Below are 17500 nucleotides of genomic sequence, written 5' to 3' on the forward strand. Positions count from 1 at the left end.
ATGCTTGACTCTCCAGCCAGAAGAGGTAATCTTTCCCTATTTACTCTATCAAAACCTTTCATAATTTTAAGTAAAACCTGTATTAAATCTCCTCTTAGCTTTTGCAACTCCATTGGAAATATTCCCAGTATGTAAACGCTCTCTTCATAAGTATAGGCTCCAATATTCTTTCTATAATGCGGTGCTAAAAACTGCACACAAAGTATTCTAACTGTGGCCTAATCAATGTTTTGAATAAATTTACCATTACTTCTTTACTCTTGCATTCTATGCCTCTATTTATAATACCCTGAATTTAGTTGCCCTTTATGGCTTTCGCTACCTATAGCTTCACATTTATGGTGACGATGATGGTAACGATGCAGCTGCTCCCTGGCCTTCTTGATGTTGGGAACCTATGCTTACATCCGGGCCAGGGTGTCCCGAGAGATGGAGCACGCGGTGTCCACCGGTATGCTCGCGGCCTTCCACGAGAGGTGGGCGCCGGAGGGACTGGAGTGCATCGTTACCCCCGGCAACCAAATTTTTATTTGATTTTATATGTTTTAAAGTTTAATTTATTTTATTGTTTTAATTGCCGGGTTTTAGTGTCCCCCTCCCCTTTTATAGGGGCCACTTGTAAATTATGGTTTTACTGCCCAAAAAAAAACCCCAAAAAACAAAAAAAGGGCACGTGAAAAGTGTTTGGAGTGTCCCCCAGTTCGGGGGGCACTTGATTTAATGTTTAATTTTGTTTACCCCAAAAGAGTTGTTGGGAACCTATGCTTACATCCGAGTCAGGGTGTCCGTAGAGATGAAGTACGCTCGCGCCCTCCGCGAGAGGTGGGCGCCGGAGGGACTGGAGTGCATTGTCACCCCCGGCAACCAAATTTTTATTTGATTTTATATGTTTTAAAGTTTAATTTTTTTTAATTGCCGGGTTCTATTGTCCTCCTCCCTTTTTATAGAGGGCACTTGTAAAATTTATGGTTTTACTGCCAAAAAAAAAGCAAAAAAAAACAACAAAAAAACCCCAAAAAAACAGAACGAGAAAAGGGCAGTTGGAAAGTGTCTGGAGTGTTCCGCAGATCGGGAAGCACTTGATTTAATGTTTATTTTTTGGTTTCTCCAAAACAGTTATTGGGAACCTATGCAGCGAGACAGGGCGAATTAATATGGAGTCAGAAACAGATGGTAGAAAGGTAAAAAGCAATAGTGGAAGACTGAGTAAACAAAGGCAAGAAACAAAAAGGGCCACACTACATCATAATTCTAAAAGGACAAAGGGTGTTTAATATACAAGCCTGAAGGCTTTGTGTCTTAATGCAAGGAGTATCCTTAATAAGGTGGATGAATTAACTGTGCAAATAGATGTTAATAGATATGATGTGATTGGGATTACAGAGACGTGGCTCCAGGATGATCAGGGCTGGGAACTCAACATCCAAGAGTATTCAACATTCAGGAAGGGTAGAATAAAAGGAAAAGAAGGTGGGGTAGCATTTCTGGTTAAAGAGGAGATTAATGCAATAGTTCAGAAGGACATTAGCTTGGATGATGTGGAATCTATATGGGTAGAGCTGCAGAACACCAAAGGGCAAAAACGTTAGTGGGAATTGTGTACAGACCTCCAAACAGTAGTAGTGATGTTGGGGAGGGCATTAAACAGGCAATTAGGGGTGCATGCAATAAAGGTGCAGCAGTTATCATGGGTGACTTTAATATGCATATAGATTGGGCTAACCAAACTGGAAAAAATACGGTGGAGGAGGATTTCCTGGAATGCATAAGGGATGATTTTCTAGACTAATATGTCGAGGAACCAACTCGGGGGGAGGCCATCTTAGACTGGGTGTTGTGTAATGAGAGAGGATTAATTAGCAATTTCATTGTGCGAGGCCCTTTGGGGAAGAGTGACCATAATATGGTGGAATTCTACATTAGGATGGAGAATGAAACAGTTAATTCAGAGACCATGGTCCAGAACTTAAAGAAGGGTAACTTTGAAGGTATGAGGCGTGAATTGGCTAGGATAGATTGGCGAATGATACTTAAGGGGTTGACAGTGGATGGGCAATGGCAGACATTTAGAGACCGCATGGATGAACTACAAGAATTGTACATCCCTGTCTGGCATAAAAATAAAAAAGGGAAGATGGCTCAACCGTGGCTATCAAGGGAAATCAGGGATAGTATTAAAGCCAAGGAAGTGGCATACAAATTGCCCAGAAATAGCAGCAATTTAGAACTCAGCAGAGGAGGACAAAGGGTTTGATTAGGGCAGGCAAAATAGAGTATGAGAGGAAGATTGCAGGGAACATTAAGATGGACTGAAAAAGCTTCTATAGATATGTAAAGAGAAAAAGGTTAGTAAAGACAAACGTAGGTCCCCTGCAGTCAGAATCAGGGGAAATCATAACGGGGAATAAAGAAATGCCAGACCAATTGAACAAGTACTTTGGTTCGGTATTCACTAAGGAGGACACAAACAACCTTCCGGATATAAAAGGGGTCAGAGGGTCTAGTAAGAAGGAGGAACTGAAGGAAATCCTTATTAGTCGGGAAATTGTATTGGGGAAATTGATGGGATTGCATCCCAGAGTACTTAAAGAGGTGGCCTTGGAAATAGCGGATGCATTGACAGTCATTTCCCAACATTCCATAGACTCTGGATCAGTTCCTATGGAGTGGAGGGTACCCAATGTAACCCCACTTTTTAAAAAAGGAGGGAGAGAGAAAACAGGGAATTATAGACCGGTCAGCCTGATATCGGTAGTGGGTAAAATGATGGAATCAATTATTAAAGATATCATAGCAGCGCATTTGGAAAGAGGTGACATGATAGGTCCAAGTCAGCATGGATTTGTGAAAGGGAAATCATGCTTGACAAATCTTCTGGAATTTTTTGAGGATGTTTCCAGTAGAGTGGACAAGGGAGAACCAGTTGATGTGGTGTATTTGGACTTTCAGTAGGCCTTCAACAAGGTCCCACATAAGAGATTAATGTGCAAAGTTGAAGCACATGGGATTGGCGGTAATGTGCTGACGTGGATTGAGAACTGGTTGGCAGACAGGAAGCAAAAAGTAGGAGTAAATGGGTACTTTTCAGAATGGCAGGCAGTGACTAGTGGGGTACCGCAAGGTTCTGTGTTGGGGCCCCAGCTGTTTACATTGTACATTAATGATTTAGACGAGGGGATTAAATGTAGTACCTCCAAATTTGCGGATGACACTAAGTTGGGTGGCAGTGAGATGCTATGAGGCTTCAGAGTGACTTGGATAGGTTAGGTGAGTGGGCAAATGCATGGCAGATGAAGTATAATGTGGATAAATGTGAGGTTATCCACTTTGATGGTAAAAACAGAGAGACAGACTATTATCTGAATGGTGACAGATTAGGAAAAGGGGAGATGCAACGAGACCTGGGTATCATGGTACATCAGTCATTGAAGGTTGGCATGTAGGTACAGTAGGCGGTTAAGAAAGCAAATGGCATGTTGGCTTTCATAGCGAAGGGATTTAAGTACAGGGGCAGGGAGGTGTTACTACAGTTGTACAGGGCCTTGGTGAGGCCAAACCTGGAGTATTGTGTACAGTTTTAGTCTCCTAACTTGAGGAAGGACATTCTTGCTATTGAGGGAGTGCAGCGAAGGTTCACCAGACTGATTCCCGGGATGGCGGGACTGACATATCAAGAAAGACTGGATCAACTGGGCTTGTATTCACTGGAGTTCAGAAGAATGAGAGGGGATCTCATAAAAATGTTTAAAATTCTGACGGGTTTAGAGAGGTTAGATGCAGGAAGAATGTTCCCAATGTTGGGGAAGTCCAGAACCAGGGATCACAGTCTAAGGATAAGGGGTAAGCCATTTAGGACCGAGATGAGGAGAAACTTCTTCACCCAGAGAGTGGTGAACCTGTGGAATTCTCTACCACAGAAAGTAGTTGAGGCCAATTCACTAAATATATTCAAAAAGGAGTTAGATGTAGTCCTTATTACTAGGGGGATCAAGGGGTATGGCGAGAAAGCAGGAATGGGGTACTGAAGTTGTATGTTCAGCCATGAACTCATTGAATGGTGGTGCAGGCTCGAAGGGCCGAATGGCCTACTCCTGCACCTATTTTCTATGTTTCTATGTCTATGTTTCTTAAGGGGCAGATTTTGCAGCTGTCTCTTGAGTTCATTCTGACTTGTATCCAAGGAGATGATTGCAAGGGGAGGTTTGAGAAGGGCCAGCTGCTTCAGCGACGCAGAGCTCGAGACTCTAATGGAAGCTGTGGAGGGAAGGAGGCAGCTACTCTTCCCTGAAAATGGCGGGAGACCTACTTGAACCGTCTTCACTGAAGCCTGGAGGGAGATTACGGAGGAATTTTCAGGGACCTCCATTCACCAGCGGACTCCGAGCCAATGCAGGAAGAGGCTAACCGACCTTATTCGAGTGATGAAAGTGAATACATGTTCCTCTAACACCTCACATTACATCTGCCAGACTGTCCTGCACTTTTACTTCTTTATCACCAACACTACGTAGTAGCTAGGCCTGTATATGTGCACACTCACAATGGAGGATGCCTTGCACCTGACATTCACAGCTGCATGTAATCGACCCAAACTTGCACTCATTGCCGAGGCCTTTTGAAGCTGCCATTTACCAACCCTTTGTTGCTTTGCAGCCCAAGGTGGTGCACAGCCGTGCCAACCATCAAGCCACTGGTGGGGGTGAATCCCAAAATGTGCAGCTCACAGATCTTGAGGAGAGAGTCCAGCGGCTAGTGGGTACGCACATTGGTCTCCCTGTGGCTGCTGGTTGCTCCGATGATGCTGGGGGCAGCATGGGTAAGTGAAGGCCTTTGTGCAATGCCATTTCTCCCTCACAGTGCAATGGCCTACCTGGCTATTGCTTATGCTTCTGAGCAAGCTGCTTGCTGCGTGGTGCAATGCGGCACCTCAGCCTCACGGCACCCCTTCTCCCTTTTATGATTCCAGATGATACCCCCAGTGTCATCATGAGCGACACAGGGAACCTTGACATGAATGCCAGCCAGTCAGGAGGAGACAGTTGACACCTTTGATGATCTTGGTGGCCTCTCAGATGAGGGAGATGGAGAGGGGGAGAGCTCTTCCAGCAACAGTGCATTACTGCTTCATACAGTCCCACGCACTAGTTCAGATACTGGGAGTCCGCGGTCGGGTAACATAGATTTAGGAGAGGGGTCTGCACTGGGTGAAGCACCGGGGCCTAGCGGCCTGCGGCATGGTGTGTGGTCAATGAAACCTTGGGTGCCATCTCTCCGAGGGGCGACTGCACAACCAGGTCCTGCTGAGGACTCAGACGAGCCCATCGATGTTTGGGCTTATGAGCAAAGGGTGAAGGCCATGCAATCGGAGCTCTTGGTGGCAATGCAAGGGTTGCCCAAATGGTCAGGAGCGTGGAGGAGTCTGCCTCCCTAATTGTGGACAGCTCTGAGCACACCATGGAGCCCAACCATGTCAGTGTGCAGACAATGGTGAAGCCCCAGAGTGACCATGCGGATCCAGCTGCGATGACACATCTCTTGGCGGAGGTGACAGCTGCCATTGCACCACAAGCGCGAAGGAGCGAGCCTGGCTCTGCTACTTTGAACAGGATGACCGCTGCCCTGGAAGCTCAGAATGCTCTCAAGCACTCTGGGTAACAGGGCATGGAGCATCTGATTGCTGTCATCGCTGATGGCTTCCAGAGTATGGCTTCTCTCATGCAATCTCAGCTGGAGGCTATGCGAGATCTGACTGCTGCCATTGCGGCTGGGTCCACCACTGTCGACCGGGGTCCTAACGGTGCCACCCCACTCCGCCAACTTGTTTTATAGCAGCTTGGTGGGGGAGTTGGGGTGCTGCCCTGGGGAGGGGGTGTGACGCTGAATCCTCAGACCAGGGGAATGATGTGGGTTCTCTGGTTCACAGCGGCCCTGAGCCGAGACCTGCCACTCCACAATTGCTGCCAACCATGGCTTCGCCCCAGCCATTTCTGACTGAAGGCGCACAATGAGGACGCAGCCCAATTTGCAGCCTGCCCTTCCAAAGCCAAAGCTGGTCGAGGGCTTCCCGAGAAGGACATCTGTAGCTTCCTCTGCAGACAAACAACAGCCTTCCCAAAGCTATGAAGCAGCCACAGAGGAGACACTGCGGCGTAGTGTAAGGGTAGGCCTGCGTGAGAGGGGTAATCAGGAGTTGCACAAGGGTGACAATTAATTATATGAATGTTTTTGAAACCCATTGATTGGGTTCTAATAAATCTTTATTTTGTGTTTAGAATTTGTGATCAGGTCTCTCATTTTACTGTGCTCGAATGATGTGTGAGAGGACTCACAGTTGGCCCATGGACATGGCCAGATGCAGGCTCAACTGGGCATTGAGTTATGTGAACCACGCAGCTATGAAACGGCTTTGTGCTTCCCTTGCAGGGTCACGATGGCGACGGCTCCTCATGCGTGGCTGCCCACCCGCATCCTGCTCCTCCTCCTGTGCCTCCTCCTCCTCCTCCTCATGCACCTCCTCCACCTCCACAGGTGCCACTGCTGCCTCATCCTCCAATGGTTGCTCCCTCATGATGGGCAGGTTGTGGAGCATGCAGCACACCACCACGACTATGGAGACATGCTCAGGCGAGTACTGCAGCACACCCCCTGAGTGGCCCAGGAAATGGAACCTCTGTTTGAGAATGTCATTAGTGTTCGATGATGGTCCTGGTTGCCATCAGACTCTCATTGTACGCGAGCTGCCCAGTAGTTCTAGGGTTACGCAGAGGAGTCATGAGCCAAGTGCTTAGCGCATAGCCCTTGTCACCAAGGAGCCAGCCACAATCTTCATTGGGACCGGTGAAGAGGCGTGGCACACCACTCTGGTGCAGTATGAAAGAGTCGTGGCTGCTGTCAGGAAACCGGGCATCCACTTGCATAATCTTGCTGTTGTGGCCGCAAACAAGGAGAGGTTTCTGAATTTCTTGGGAGCTTGTTGGGGTGCCCTGAGACCAATATGGGTGCAGTCAATGACCCCTGGACCCTGGGGAAGCCCACAATGCACAGGAATGCAGTCTGACGCTCCAACTGCTTGTCCCTGGTCATGGGGAATGAGATGTAGTCGGCCCTCCTCCTATACATAGAAATATAGAAAATAGGTGCAAAGTCGGCCATTCAGCCCTTCGAGCCTGCACCACCATTCAATATGATCATGGCTGATCATGCAACCACAGAGCATCTGTGACTTCCCGCATTGATGTGTAGGCTACAAACTGAGAGATGTTGCAGATGTCCGCAGTGGCAACTTGGAAGGACCCAGTCGCATAAAAGTTCAGGGCGATAGTAACATTGGAAGCCACGCTCAGGGCTGTCATCACCCGTGTCTGTGGTTCCAATTCTATCTGCAGGAGATTGCAGAACTCCGTCACGACGTCCTTCCAGAATCTTAGTCTGCGCAGGCATTGATCATTCATATCCCTGTATGAGAATTAATGACGGAAGACCCTTTCTCAATATGGCCTGGCGCCCCCATGTCTGTAGATGTCTTGCTCTGTTATATGGCTTATTGGTTTCTCTCTCCTGCTCTGCTGTCTCCACCACATCGACAGGCTGCTGCCCAGCATCTGACTCCACTACAGGCTGCCCCCTGGCCTGCCAGCCGAGTATCTGGTGTGGGGGTCGGCGTACCTAGCTCTCCTCCTTGGGGGACGCCCTTGCTGAGAGCCTTCCTGTGGCACCTTTCATGCCTCCCCTTTGTCACCATCTCCCTGGCCCTCTCCATGGTGGGCCGCAATGATAACTGCGGCCCTTGCCTGTTGCCTCTGCAGCCATTACCCCTAGCGTCGCTTTCTTCTCCGTGCCTCGGCACGCACAATGTGCAGGAGATGTTGGCCTGCCAGCACTGCCCCCATTTCAAAGCCCATCCCAAGCCCAGCCTCCTCAAAGTGGCCTCCCTGTTCTGCAGGTGGAAGGTGCCTCCAGCACTCGCAAAGCAGTGCGCACTGTATCCTTGCACAGTTAGTGAAACAAAGGGCAAAAGTTGCCGTCACAAAATCAACATAAAGCTATACACCTTTATGACACTCCAGCGGTGTGCATCAAGAATTATGCACCACTCCAAAAAACCTACTCTTGGCACCACCAAGCGGTCGGACGACGTTTAAAGTGGAATGGGGCTTCTGGCTTGGGACCTCGGCGGTACACGCAGTGATGACGCACTTAGGAGTGCTGGCCATCACCGCCACGGAAGTAGGGGAGAAGCAGTGCGGTGATGCACACCTTGGAAAACTGCGGTAGGGCAATTGGGCGATCCGCGGCCATTCCACGAAAAGTCAGCGGCCACTCCACTCCACAGCGTGGCCGCCGAGTTCCGGTGGTAACAGGCCTTAAGGGATGGGGCAATTTCGTCCCTTAATGATTTCAACATTGCTTTCGTGCAACATTTTTTATCAGTTAAACTATTCTTTGTATAAAAATGTTGAACTGATTTCATTTTGGGATGAATAGTAAGAGATGGCAGCATGATTGATTAAAGAATGACCTGGGTGCAGATGTATTATAGGAAGATACTGTAAGTAAAAAGACATGAAGATTCACGGCTGTGGTATTCTTTGTGTTAAATGATAGTCAGTGTCTTTATGTAAGACCACAGAAATATTGAATTAAAGTCATTGCTGGCAAAGAAAGAAATAATTCAATTAAGGGCTATCTGTCGTTTGTTATAATTAGACAATTTGAAATACAGAAATTAATTAAAACTAGGCACTCTACTTTCTTGCTGTGATCTTGAGAATTTCAATAACTATGCTTCCAATCTCAACCCTCACCATTACTTGATCCATCTCGGACTCTTTCGCTCCCTTCCTGGATTTCTCTTTCTCTAACCCGAGTGATGGGCTTTCCACAGAAATCTATTACAAGCTCATGGACTTCCACTATTACCTGGATTACACTTCTTCTCGCCTTGTTTTCTGTAAGGACTCCATCCCTTCTGTCAGTTTCTCCATCTCTGTCACACCTGCTCTGAACCCACCTTCTGCACTAGTACTGCTGAAATGTCTTCCTTTTTCCTCTGGTGTCATTGGCAGGACCACTAACCTAATTCATCCCATTTCCCATACTTCTGTTGTCACCCATCCTTCTCCTCTCACAATCGTAACATGATCTCCCTTGTCCTCACTTTTCACCTCATCAGCCTGTACATCACCAGATCACTTTCTGCCATTTCTGCCATCTACACGATCCCACCAACAAAGGCAGTTCTGACGAAAGCTGTGTGCTTAAAATGTTAGCTTATCTATTTGCTCCACAAACGCTGACTGAGCTATTCTGTGTCTCCAGTTTTTTCTACTTTTTTTTCAATTTAAAGCATTTGTATTCTTGATTTGTTTGTATTATTGTATCTGCCATTGACCTGGATTAAGGAAAAGGTGCAGTATATAGATTTTAGTCCTTGTGCAAAAGTGCTCCATCTATACACTTCCGTATATGATCCTTTATAAAAATTGATGGAGCCAGATATGAAATGAGCAATTCACTACTGTAAGGTTCCTTTACAAGACCCTTTGGAAAAAAATGCTATCTCACACTGTATACCTCAATAAATCTTCCAAATGCCGTCATCATTCACTAATCAGATTGCCATTTAAAAAAAAACAAAATTTTAATGTTTCAGTTATTTGGAATTCATTGTAAATCTGGGTTTTGAAATATGGTATAGCTGGTGAAACTTGAACTATAACAACAGCTATTTTAGAACCAAATCCAACTAACAATCTCAAATATAATATACTAAATGATATCATTATAGAAGAGTAGCTGCCTCTCTATAACAAGGAATATTGAACACTTATTGTTAATTTGGCCACCTTGCCTGCTTGTAGTATGGAAGTAAACCCCAAAATATAACATTTTAATCTTCATTTAGTCTAGTTAAGAGCAAGAAACCTTGTTAAAAAGAATTGTCTGTTAAATTCAAAATTTAACAGTGCCCCCTTTAGTCTAATAGTTAAAATAATTACTTACATTTTCGAGCAGGAATCACGTGGACAACTACAAAAAATTTGGCAAAAAGCTTCGAAAGGGATTTGTCAATTATTTCTCTGCTGAGTCAAGTTCATCATTTGCCTCAAAGTGGGAATATAGAATGTGTGAAAATGAGTGAATCGAGGAAGGGATGCCAGATGAGTGAAAGCCACAAGTAAGGAGAGCAAATAGAAGTGACAGGGATGAAGAAGAAAGATCGGTCCACTCTGTCAACTTTATGCATAAGGGATTTGTCATGTATCTCACATTACTGTATATAACTGTATCTTACCATGCTATACATGACTGTAACTGGATATGATCTGTAACAATAAGCATACCTTACCACCAGGGGTGCACTTGCAGGAGACACTCCATACGTGTCCCACTGAGGTATATAAAGAGAGGTCTCAGGCAAGTGCAGCACTGGAGAGCTGGAAATAAAGGCGCAGATCCTGAGTGACCTTGACTTCAGCATGTGACTCATGTAAGTCAGTACATTAGAGTCAGGACTTAACAGGATTGGTATCCTATCAGATCTGCATTCAGATGGTAGTTAATGCAGGAGTAAAATACATTTTCACATTAACTTGTACAGTTTGGGTGGATCAATGAAGTCCAAAATGCATATCTATGCTTTGGTGGATTACTGAACTGTAACTGAACACCATGGAGTGCATGGTCGCTGCAAAGGTCTCAGCAGTAGACCCTGTCTTATTCAAGGTCCAGCCATAGATTCCTTAGCAAATGCTATAACTGAAGCTTTATAGACTTTGGACAACCTATCTAATCTACACTCACCGGCCAAAATTTTACCGGCGCTCAATGGCCAGGTTCGGAGGCGGGTCCGCTTTCAAATATAAAAGATTGACAGCATGTCGGGATCCTGCTGTCAACCCGTCTCCATGTCAGTTTCCCAAGTGCCAGGTCTGCCTGCTCTTTACAGACCCGACACCAGCGGCAGGGAACCAAGAGACGTGGGTAAGAGCTTATTAAAATATACTTAAACAACATTTTACCATGTACTTACCATTTTTCCAGCTTTTTGATGAGTTTCACAGTGCTTGGAAATCACGTCAGGTCGGGATTTCGATTACTCTCCATTATTCTGAATAGGTGACAGCTGCAAAAGTGGTATTAAAGCTACCATTTCATAGCTGTTCACTTTCCAATCTCAGAAGCTGGATCCTTCAGGATTTGAAATACACTATTCAGCTTCATGCACGTTGGAAGTGTTTTGAGTAAACTCTCTATCCATTGCCACCTCCTTGGAACAACCTCTCTTACCACTGACAGATCGTTTCTGTCATCTCAACTTCAGCTGCAATCTATTCCAACAGCATCGGTGCCCTCGAAAAAATCTCACCTTGTTCCTCAGAATCCCACCACGATCAGCCCCAACAACATCACCAGGCACACCGAGATCACCAAAAACAACACCAACCTGCTCTGCAATCACCTGATGCCGCACAGGACACAGGGCATCAGCTTCTGACCACATTGCTGCCAAGAGGCCAGGGATGGCCTCACCATGGCCATGTTTATTGCATGCCCTGGGTGCCACATGATGTGCCAGGTTGGCACCACTTCACACTAGCACCATTAATCATTCATACAATGTGCAAGCCATTCCTTTCACACTCATCACCATTGCAGGGGATAACCTTATATCTTACTATTGTGTTCCTAACACAGAGATGAGATTGCACACAGAGAGGTTAAAGTAACAGAGACTTCAGTCTTTATTAAGACACTCCAGAGTGAGGAACAGGCCTTAGGGGCCGGCTTATATACAGTGCTCCCAAGGGATGTTGGGATCCCTTGGGACTTCAGGGGATGCACTCCCTGGTGGCGGAACATGGAAGTGCATGCTTTACAGATACACAACATCACTCCCCCCACCCAAAGTCAAAGTGAAAACTATTTACAAGGTGAGGCGGTCGGGAGCCTTTTTTTCCCTGGTGGACTGCCTCGGTACAAATGTCTGTTCTGGTGTGTTGGCTGTGCCCTCGCTGGGCTGGCGTGTTGTTGGCCCTGCAGGGCTGCTGGGTGATCCTGGCCTTGCTGGGCTGTTGGGTGTGATGGGTTCGATTTCCTGGTCCAGGCTGTGTGTTGTGGGCTCGAAAAAGGTGGTGTCTGCTGTGGGTTGTTCAGGGCAGTCTGTGAACCGCAGCCTCGTTTGGTCCAGGTGCTTTCTGCAAATTTGTCCATTGTCCAGTTTGACGACAAACACCCTACTCCCTTCGTTAGCTATCACCGTGCCTGCGATCCACTTGGGACCATGTCCATAGTTTAGCACATACACAGGGTCATTCAGATCAATTTCCCGTGACACAGTGACACGACCATCGTTTACAATTTTGTTGCTGCCAGCTGCTCTCTACCTGATCATGCAGGTTGGGGTGAACCAGCGAGAGTCTGGTTTTAAGTGTCCTTTTCATGAGTAGCTCAGCCGGGGGCACCCCTGTGAGCGAGTGGGGTCTCGTGCGGTAGCTGAGCAGTATTCAGGACAGGCGGGTTTAGAGTGAGCCTTCTGTGACTCGTTTAAGGCTCTGTTTGATTGTTTGTACTGCCCGCTTTGCCTGCCCATTGGAGGCTTGTTTAAATGGGGCCGAGGTGACATGTTTGATCCCATTGCGGGTCATGAATTCTTTAAATGCGGCACTAGTGAAACATGGCCAGTTGTAACTGACCAGTATGTCAGGCAGGCCGTGGGTGGCAAACATGGCCCTCAGGCTTTCAATGGTGGCGGTGGCGGTGCTTCCCGACATTATTTCACATTCAATTCATTTTGAAAAAACATCCACCACCACCAGGAACATTTTACCGAGAAACGGGCCCGCATAGTCGACATGGATCCTCGATCATGGTCTGGAGCCAGGACCACAAACTTAGTGGTGCCTTTCTGGGCGCGTTGCTCAACTGAGCACACATGCTGCATTGCTGTACACAGGACTCTAATTCAGAGTCGATACGAGGCCACCACACGTGTGATCTGGCTATCGCTTTCATCATTACTATACCGGGGTATGTGCTGTGGAGATCCGAGATGAACGTCTCCCTGCCCTTTTTGGGTAGCACTACGTGGTTACCCCACAACAGGCAGTCTGCCTAAATGGATAACTCGTCCTTTCGTCGCTGGAACAGCTTGATTAGCTCTTGCATTTCAACGGTGATGCTGGCCCACCTCCCATGCAGTACACAGTTTTTTACTAGGGACAGCAAAGGATCTTGCCTGATCCAAGTCTTAATCTGACGGGCCGTGATAGGTGATTTATCATTTTCAAATGCTTCCATGACCATCAACAAGTCTGCGGGCTGCGCCACCATCAACAAGTTTGCAGGCTGCGCCATTTTCACCCCCGTGGTGGGTAATGGTAGCCGACTGAGAGCATCCGCACAGTTCTCGGTGCCCGGCCTGTGGCGGATGGTATAATTATACGCTGATAGCACGAGTGTCCACCTTTGTATGCGGGCTGAGGTATTAGTGTTTATCCCCTTGTTTTTAGCGAACAGGAATATGAGGGGCTTGTGATCGGTTTCCAGCTCACATTTGAGGCCAATCAGGTACTGATCCATTTTCTTTACCCCACACACACACACTAATGCCTGTTTCTCAATCATGCTGTAGACCCTCTCGGCCTTAGACATGCTCCTGGAGGCATAGGCGACAGGTTGCAACTTCCCCGCAATGTTAGCTTGTTGTAATATACACCTGATTCCGTACGACAACACATCACATACTAGCATAAGTCTTTTACATGGGTTATACAATGCAAGCAGCTTGTTGGACATAAAATGTTTCTGGCTTTCTCAAAAGCAATTACTTGTTTTTTTTCCCCATACCCACTTCTCACCTTTACGCAATAACACATGTAGGGGCTCTGAGAGGATGCTTAACCCCGGTAGGAAGTTACCAAAATAGTTGAGGAGTCCCAGGAACGACCGCAGCTCCGTGACATTCTGTGCCTGGGCGCATTCCTGATAGCCTCTGTCTTGGCGTCTGTGGGCCAAATGCCGTCCGCCATGATCTTTCTCCCCAAAAACTCCACTTCTGTTGCCATGAAGACGCATTTCGACCTCTTCAGCTGCAGCCCTCGCGATCCAGTCACTGGAGGACCTTCTCCAGGTTTTGTAGGTGCTCGACGGTGTCCCGACCTGGGACCAATATGTCGCCCTGAAAAACCACCTTGCGTGATACCGACTTGAGTAGGCTCTCCATGTTTCTCTGGAAGATCGCTGCAGCCGACCAAATTCCAAACGGGCATCTGTTGTAGATGAACAGTCCCTTGTGCGTGTTGATGCAGGTGAGGCCCTTCGAAGACTCCTCCAGCTACTGCGTCATGTAGGCCAAAGTCAGGTTGAGCTTGGTGAACGTCTTGCCTCCTGCCAGCGTCGCAAATAGGTCATCTGCCTTAGGTAGCGGGTATTGGTCCTGTCGCAAGAAATGATTAATAGTTACTTTATAACTGAAAATCCAGACCGTGCCATCACTTTTGAGTACTGGAACAATCGGGCTGGCCCACTCGCTGAATTCCACTGGGGAGATGATGCCCTCGCATTGCAGCCTGTCCAGCTTGATTTCCACTCTCTCCCTCATCATGTGAGGTACCGCTCGCGCCTTGTGGTGAATGAGTCGTGCTTCTGGGACAAAGTGGATCCGCACATTCGCCCCCGAAAAGTTTCCAATGCCTGGCTCAAAAAGAGAAGGAAATTTGTTAAGAACCTTGGTACATGAGGCCTCATTGACATGTGATAGCGCTTGGATATCATCCCAGTTCCAGCAGATTTTGCCCAGCCAGCTCCTTCCAAGCAGTGTGGAGCCATCGCCCGGAACAATCCAGAGTGGCAGTTCATGCACCGTGCCCTCGTAGGTGACCTTGACCATGGCGCTGCCCAGGACAGTGATCAGATCTTTGGTATACGTTCTCAGTTTCGTGTGGATGGGGCTCAGGGCTGGAGTGAGTGTCTTGTTGCACCACAATCTCTCAAACATCTTTTTACTCATGATGGATTGGTTAGAGCCAGTGTCCAGTTCCATGGCTACGGGTAAGCCATTCAATTTTACATTTAGCATTATAGGTGGACATTTCGTCGAAAATGTGTGCACCCCGTGTACTTCAGCATCTACCTCCTCTCTCTGAGGCTCAAAATTGCTTTGATCCACCATGGATCGATCTTCCTCTGCCACTTGGTGGTTAGCAGGTTTTGCAGAACGTGCAGCTAGTCTGCAAGCTCGTTGGAAGTGCCCCATTGTTGTACAGCTCTTGCAAACATACCCTTTGAAGCAGCATGAATAGGCTGAATGGAAGCCTCAACATCGCCAACAAGGTATGAATTGCCTTGCATTCATCCTTTGTTGCGAAATCTGAGTCATCTGGATGATAGAAACATAGAAACATAGAAAATAGGTGCAGGAGTCGGCCATTCGGCCCTTCGAGTCTGCACCACCATTCAATGAGTTCATGGCTGAACATGCAACTTCAGTACCCCATTCCTGCTTTCTCGCCATACCCCTTGATCCCACTAATAGTAAGGACTACATCTAACTCCTTTTTGAATATATTTAGTGAATTGGCCTCAACAACTTTCTGTGGTAGCGAATTCCACAGTTTCACCACTCTCTGGGTGAAGAAGTTTCTCCTCATCTCGGTCCTAAATGGCTTACCCCTTATCCTTAGACTGCGACCCCTGGTTCTGGACATTCCCAACATTGGGAACATTCTTCCTGCATCTAACCTGTGTAAACCTGTCAGAATTTTAAACGTTTCTACGAGATCCCCTCTCATTCTTCTGAACTCCAGTGAATACAAGCCCAGTTGATCCAGTCTTTCTTGACATGTCAGTCCCGCCATCCCGGGAATCAGTCTGGTGAACCTTCGCTGCACTTCCTCAATAGCAAGAATGTCCTTCCTCAAGTTAGGAGACCAAAACTGTACACAATACTCCAGGTGTGGCCTCACCAAGGCCCTGTACAACTGTAGTAACACCTCCCTGCCCCTGTGCTCAAATCCCCTCGCTATGAAGGCCAACATGCCATTTGCTTTCTTAAGTGCCTGCTGTACCTGCATGCCAACCTTCAATGACTGATGTACCATGACACCCAGGTCTCGTTGCACCTCACCTTTTCCTAATCTGTCACCATTCAGATAATAGTCTGTCTCTCTGTTTTTACCACCAAAGTGGATAACCTCACATTTGTCCACATTATACTTCATCTGCCGTGCATTTGCACACCCACCTAACCTATCCAAGTCACTCTGCAGCCTCATAGCATCCTCCTCGCAGCTCACACTGCCACCCAACTTAGTGTCATCCGCAAATTTGGAGATACTACATTTAATCCCCTCGTCTATATCATTAATGTATAATGTAAACAGCTGGGGCCCCAACACAGAACCTTGCAGTACCCCACTAGTCATTGCCTGCCATTCTGAAAAGTACCCATTTACTCCTACTCTTTGCTTCCTGTCTGCCAACCAGTTCTCAATCCACGTCAGCACACTACCCCCAATCCCATGTGCTTTAACTTTGCACATTAATCTCTTATGTGGGACCTTGTCGAAGGCCTTCTGAAAGTCCAAATACACCACATCAACTGGTTCTCCCTTGTCCACTCTACTGGAAACATCCTCAAAAAATTCCAGAAGATTTGTCAAGCATGATTTCTCTTTCACAAATCCATGCTGACTTGGACCTATCATGTCACCTCTTTCCAAATGCGCTGCTATGACATCCTTAATAATTGATTCCATCATTTTACCCACTACCGATGTCAGGCTGACCGGTCTATAATTCCGTTTTCTCTCTCCCTCCTTTTTTAAAAAGTGGGGTTACATTGGCTCCCCTCCACTCCATAGGAACTGATCCAGAGTCTATGGAATGTTGGAAAATGACTGTCAATGCATCCACTATTTCCAAGGCCACCTCCTCAAGTACTCTGGGCTGCAGACCATCGGGGCCTGGGGATTTATCGGCCTTCAATCCCATCAATTTCCCCAATATAATTTCCCGACTAATAAGGATTTCCCTCAGCTCCTCCTTCTTACTAGACCCTCTGACCCCTTTTATATGCGGAAAGTTGTTTGTGTCCTCCTTAGTGAATACCGAACCTAAGTACTTGTTCAATTGGTCTGCCACCTCTTTGTTCCCCGTTATGACTTCCACTGATTCTGACTGCAGGGGACCTACGTTTGTCTTTACTAATCTTTTTCTCTTTACATATCTATGGAAGCTTTTGCAGTCCGTTTTAATGTTCCCTGCAAGCTTCCTCTCGTACTCTATTTTCCCTGCCCGAATCAAACCCTTTGTCCTCCTCTGTTGAGTTCTAAATTTCTCCCAGTCCCGGGGTTCGCTGCTATTTCTGGCCAATTTGTATGCCACTTCCTTGGCTTTAATACTATCCCTTATTTCCCTTAATAGCCACGGTTGAGCCACCTTGCCTTTTTTATTTTTACGCCAGACAGAGATGTAAAATTGTTGTAGTTCATCCATGCGG

Source organism: Pristiophorus japonicus, chromosome 6, assembly GCF_044704955.1.
Source record: "Pristiophorus japonicus isolate sPriJap1 chromosome 6, sPriJap1.hap1, whole genome shotgun sequence".
Lineage (NCBI taxonomy): Eukaryota > Metazoa > Chordata > Chondrichthyes > Pristiophoridae > Pristiophorus > Pristiophorus japonicus.